This window comes from Tupaia chinensis, unplaced genomic scaffold, assembly GCF_000334495.1.
Source record: "Tupaia chinensis unplaced genomic scaffold, TupChi_1.0 Scaffold000330_1, whole genome shotgun sequence".
Taxonomy (NCBI): domain Eukaryota; kingdom Metazoa; phylum Chordata; class Mammalia; order Scandentia; family Tupaiidae; genus Tupaia; species Tupaia belangeri.
In genome coordinates, this window is record NW_006159824.1 from 2,503,137 (window position 1) to 2,509,578 (window position 6,442).

The following is a 6,442-nucleotide window of genomic DNA, read 5'->3' on the forward strand; positions in this document are numbered from 1 at the left end:
AATCATTTCTATCTATTTGAACTGAGTTGTGCAGCATCCCTAGGGTCAAGTAGACTTGAAGTGCAAAGCTACCAAAGTCATAGATACTAGCCCATCTGCAGCCAAGCCACAGCTCTGGGCAAGGGCCTGATTCCGTGTCCTCTTGGTTCTGCACCTAATGCTGGTGCCTTTATTTTGACACCTTTGACTGTCAGACTGGACAGTGACCCAAGATTTGAAAGGTATTGGATAGTTTGGTGATAGTGTTCCTTTCAGCAGTTTATAATCTGGTTAGAGAGACCTAAGTGTGAGCAAGAAATTGATAGAATACAAGGTTCTTTGCAGTTTGGGGTGAGCTAAGTATACAGTGTTCTGGGGACTGAGATGAGAACGATAGCTTGCTGGTTTAAAATACAGTTAGGTTGGGCAGCAGATGGCGTGGTGAATATGGTGCTGGACTCCCACATGGCTGGCCACATTTGATTCCTAGACCTGGTGGCTTAGAAATCATGCCGGGCACATGTGTGTGCATGCCCAAAGACCCAAGAAGAGAGGGAATTGTGGCATGGCTTTCCCCCTGGGGGTGATTTTTCATGTCCTTCTCACCATCTTTCTCTGGCAAGTGCATGCACCCTATGGCAAAACTTAAAACACACACACAATATATATATATATATATATATATATATATATATATACACACACACATATATATATGTATATAGTTAGGTTAGGGTCAGCCTTGTAGCCTAGTTGTTAAAGGAATCAGATCCAACATGGCCAACCATGGTTCAAATCCCAGCCCCTGTGACTTCAAAAGTACCAGGTACTTGGGGCCCAGGAGGTGGTGTGGAGGTTAAGGTGTCTGGCTCCCATATGACTGCAGGGTTTGAGTCCTGGACTTGCTGGCTTGAAAATCACACAGGGCACATGTGCGTATGTACCCAAGGGATTCCAGTGTGGCCATGCCCCCCCTCCCCGGGGATGATTTCTCACTCCCCTCAACCCTGTCTCTGGCAAGTGCACACACCCTATAGCTAAACTTAAAAACAAAAAGCAAAACACAACAAAAACCCTAGGGGCTTGTGTGTCATCCTCCAAATCCAAACAGGATGGAAAAATGTAGAAGGAATTTTGGCATGACCATACCTCATTGGTGGGCTCTCCCTCTCTGGCTAGCACAAGTGTCCTCTGGCAATTTTTTAAAGAAATTTTTGCTATAGGGTGTCTGCACTGGCTGGATAGACAGGGAAAGACAGAAAGCGAGAAATCAACCCCCAGGTGGGATGGTGGGATGGCCACTGCAATTTCTTCCTTTCTTTTTTCTTTCTTTCTTTCTTTTTTTTTTTTTTTTTTTTTTTTGAGAGAAATTTTTGTTATCGGGCACATGCACTTGGACGAGAGACAGAGACAGAAAGCAGGAAAACACCCTCCACGCCATAATTCCTTCTCCTCCAGCCTCCTCTCGGGGTTTTGGGCATGCATACACGTGTGCCGAGCATGAGTTTTAAGCCTCTAGGTCCTGGACTTGAACTGTGGCTGACTACATGGAAGTTCAGTGACATAATTGTACCATCTGCTGGTCCCCATTGCTGCAATTTCTTGTCCTCTATTCTCCCCTCAGGATTTTGGGCATGCACACACATGCACCTGGTGTGTTTCAAGCTGTTGGATCCAGGACTTGAACTTCAGTTGACCACGTGAGAGTCCAGCTCCTTAACCACTATGCTACCTGCTGGCCCCTAAAAATTTTTAAATGAGTGTCAGCATCTCTCTGATGCCATTTTGATTCAGGTGGACTGTTCGAATTACCATCCTCACAAATACACCCCTACTGGCAAATCACAAATTCTGCTTATACCGTCATCAGCATTCTTTCACCTGGAGTCTTTGCAGGCATGGGTCTCGATGGGATCCTGCTTCCTGGACCGGTAGAATTTCAGGGAACACTACCTAAGGCAGCTGGCTTTTACTATCCTACCTAACCTGATTAGGCTCATGAGTTCTTTTATTTATATCCCTGATGGTCTGTTCTGCCTCATCAACATCGCTGGCTACCCAATTAAGATTGGTTCAGCGGGGCACAGCAGATGGCGTGGTGGTTAAGGTGCTGGACTCCCACATGGTAGACTGCAGTTCAATTCCTGGACCTGGAGGCTTGAAAATTACAACATGTGCATGTGCGTCCAAATCCCAGGAGGAGAAGGGATTTTTGTGTGGCCATCCGCACTGGGTGGTAATTGCTCACCTTCCCTCTCACTGTCTCTTCCTCTTCTCTGGAAAATGTACATGCCTATATGAAAAAAAAAAAAAAGAAGATTGGCTTGGGGAACCAGCAGGTGGCGTGGTTTTTATGGTGCTGGACACTTCCACATGGCTGACCATGGTTTGCGTCCCAGACCTGGTGGCCGTTTTCTCCCTTACCCTCTCTCTCTGTGTCTCTCTACAGTCAAATTAAAATAAATAAATAAATAAATAAATAAATAAAAATAATTCTTAAAAAAAATTTTTTTTTGAGAGGCTTTTTTTTTTCACTATAGGGCGCATGCGCTCGCCAGACAGACAGAGAGAGACATAGAGACAGAAAGCGAGACATCACCCCCTAGGGGGGAATGGTCACGCCGCAATCCCTTCTCCTCCATTCTCCTCTCGGGATCTTGGGCACGCACGCACACGCGCCCGGCGTGAGTTTTAAGCCACCGGGTCCGGGACACGAACCGCGGTTGACTACGTGGGAGTCCAGTGATATAGCCTTTATGCTAACTGCTGGTTCCCCCCCCAAAAAAAAAATTTAAAAAAAAGATTGGTTTAGTGTTCATCTCTCCAGGCCATGGGCCTTATACAAGTTCTCACTTCCACTGCCTCCTGCTGTCTCTCTTGAAAGGCAAGAGAAGAATGTGGCATCATCTGGAAAGTGTGTCTCATCTAAAGGTCTGGTCACCACATGTGAGTTACTGAAACTGCTTCTCTTTTTTTTAAAGAATGATTTAACTTTATTTATATAGTTTAATTTGACCGGAGAGGGACAGAGCTAGAGTGAGAAAGAAAGAGAAGGAAAGTGAGAAAGCAAGTCCCCATGTCCAGGACTCGACCATGTGGGAGTCCAGTGTCTTTAACCACTATGCTACTTGCTAGACCCTGAAACTGCTCTTGTCACTAAACAATTGTACAGTTGCAGGAACTGACATTAACCTGCAATGTCCCTGGTCACCTCATCAACGAGGACTTCCACCTCAACTCCTCCAGTTCCTACCTTCCCCCACTTAAGAAGGAGTGTTCTCAGATGCCAGAGAAAATCTTGTCCTGAGCTCCTCTAGCTCCTTGCCTGTCTTCTGGTACTCTAGACATTGACGTGGATTGGCCTGCAAATTTCTCGTGACTGACAAGCAACCAGCTACAGTGAGCCTCCTTTACCAACCCATTAAGGTGTTATCTGTGAAAGATGACTGGAAGCTGTTCTGGGCGTTCTTGCAGATTTCTCCGCCAGCTCTTCATCCTACGTCGAGGACTCCCTCCTGCAGGCTACAGCAGCAGTCAGAAACTTGAAGCACGCAGACATGGGCTCCAGCCTCCTCCCTAAGTATCTGTGTTACTCTGGGGAAGAAACCTTCTCTGTAAAATAAGATTAGTAACAGAAGGAAGCTGCTCAGAAGATTTAACGAGGTAATATGTACAAAGGACCTAGCATGTATTAGGACGCCAAGGTTGGTCCCTTCCCTTTTTCCTTGCTCAGAACTAGAAATAAAGCCTTGGGAAAGAGAGGGAGGTGCCCCCAAACAACTGCAGGCTCCAAACGATGTCACAGCTGCTTTCCAGATCAAACACCCCCCCCACTCCCCACCTCCCACCACCCCTCCCGCCCAGCACTGACCAGCACCACCTAAGCCGCCCCCCAAGCCCTGTTGTTCCATCATTGTCCGCCAGGGGGAGAAAAGGCGCAAGTTCCTTCGAAGGCAAAGTCTACCTTCACTTGCGCGTTCACGAAAGAGCGTGGCCTTGGGGACCCCACGGCCATGCGCGCCCTCGAGTCTCCAATGGGAGAGGTGGGAGGACTCATGCGCAGAAGGCTGGGCGTGGTGCACCGCCAGGCTTACTGATCTACTTTCCACGTGGTTGTAGCTGGGGATGAGGCTGGGTGACCAGATGGAGATTGGGAAGCAGAGGAGGGTGGCCCGGGGATTGGGCAGGGAGGCAAGGGATTCCTTCTGCCTCTAGACCTTTCCTCCCCATTCACGGAAGGGACGATAGGACTCCCTTCAGAGTCGTGGTTACCCTTGAGTTCCAAAGTCGGAGAGAAGGGACATTCATCAAGCAATTTCTACCATAGGGATTTTGCTAGGGATGTGGGTCCACTTTAGGGGAAATGATGCCCGGTACTAGAGGAGGTTTGGGATTGGGTTTTGCTTTGTTTGAAAGAAAAAAATTAGAAATATTTGTTTATTATTATTTTCAATTTGTTCTAGAGCACATACACTCACCAGAGAGAGACAGAGAAAGTGAGAAAGCAAGCTGCCAGGTCTGGGACTCAAACGGTGCTTGCCATGTGGGAGTCCAGCGCGCCAACCAGTGCCAACCACCATGCCACCTGCTGGCCTGCTTTGACATTTAATAAATACTGAAAAGTATTCATAGAAGGAAGAAAACTGAAGTAATCCTTCTATCCATCAACTGAAGTATCATCGCTGTTCTCTGAAAATGGATCCTAAAATGTCTGCTCAGCAAGTATCTACTGAGTACCTACGTTTTTTCTTTGGAGAGGTTTTCACTATAGGGCGCGTGCGCTTGCCAGACAGACAGAGAGAGATATAGAGACAGAAAGCGAGAAATCACCCTCCAGGGGGGATGGTCACGCTGCAATCCCTTCTCCTCTGTTCTCCTCTCGGGATCTTGGGCACCCATGCACCTGCGCCCAACATGAGTTTTAAGCCACCGGGTCAGGGAGGCGAACCACGGTCGACTACGTGGGAGTCCAGTGACATAACCATTACGCTAACTGCTGGTTCCCCTGAGTACCTACTTATACGAAGCACTCAACCCTACCAAGTGGTGAGGGAGCATGGAGAGAAATGGATGATGATCAGGAAACAGGACTTTTAAGAATCTGTGAAAATAAATGCATGTTAGAGTATTTTTAAGGGATGAGCTCAGCAAATGCCAGAGGATCACTTTTCTAAGAACGGTTTGGACAAAGAAAATCCGTAAAAGAGAAAGCCGTACGTACAAGAAAGACATTACAATCTGTATCTAATTGTGTGTTAGAAAATACATGAAAAATTACTTAACACAGTTCTCTGATTTCATTTATTTTTGCTTGTAAACTTTACATTGTCCTGGAATAAATTTGATCACTTATATTTGAGGTTTACGACAAGATGTTATGGGACATGCAAAGATACGCAGAGCTGGCTCAGTGGCATGGCAGTAATGTACTGCTCAGGAGAAGCAGGATCCCATATGGTGACCACAGTTGGAATCCCCTGGCTGGTCATCCTGAAACAGTCTAAGATCCAATGGTTGGAAGACTAGAGGTAATGGATTATGATGTGACCAGACCCTGAGGAGGTTACCCCTCTCTCTTCTGCTCTCTCACTGTTACTTGTACCAACTTTATCATGAAAAAGGAAAAATAATTTAAAAAAATACATAGATACAGGGGCCAGCAGGTGGCTTTACCAGACGAAGTAACCATTACGCCATCTGCTGGTCCCTCTTCCTAGGTAAGTCTGAGGTACAACCAGGCTTGGCCTCACTGCTGAGCGGAAATGCTATACCAGACCAAAGTGCAGTCAGATTTAGGCCTCTGCAGTCATACCAAGCAATGATGTTTCGAATACTCCAAGAAGATTAGAGTTAAAAAGGCACTATTTATCCAACGTGGTTTTTTAATGCCAGAGGATGAGTTTGTGTGCATGGGAGAGAGAACGAGTGCACCCTTCACCCCCAATGGAGGCCTGTCACACCGCAATCCTTTTTCCTCCAGGTCTCCATCCTGTCAGAATGCTGGGCACACGCATATGCCTGGTGTGTTTTTCAATGATTGGGACCAAGGCTCAACCCCTGGTTAGCCATTGGATATCTGGCTTCCCTCTAACCATTGCACTGCAGGGCTGGCTCCCAACACTTTATGGGCATATTAAATGCCAGGCACTGTTCTAAGTATTTAAAAAATATGAACCAATTTAATTCTCCAAACAGCCCAATGAAGAGGCTACTATTATGAGTCTACTGACACACAAGCAAACAGGCACATATAGGTTAAGTCACTTGTTCAAGCTTCCACAAGTGGTGAGAATACTATTTATTTATTTTTCATCATTACCATTATTTATTTGCTTTTTACAGAGGTTTTTGCTATAGGGCGTGTGTGCTTGCTGGAGAGACAGAAAGCGAGAAATCACCCCCCAGGAGGGATGACCATGCCACAATCCCTTCTCCATTCTCCTTTCATGATCTTGGGCATGCA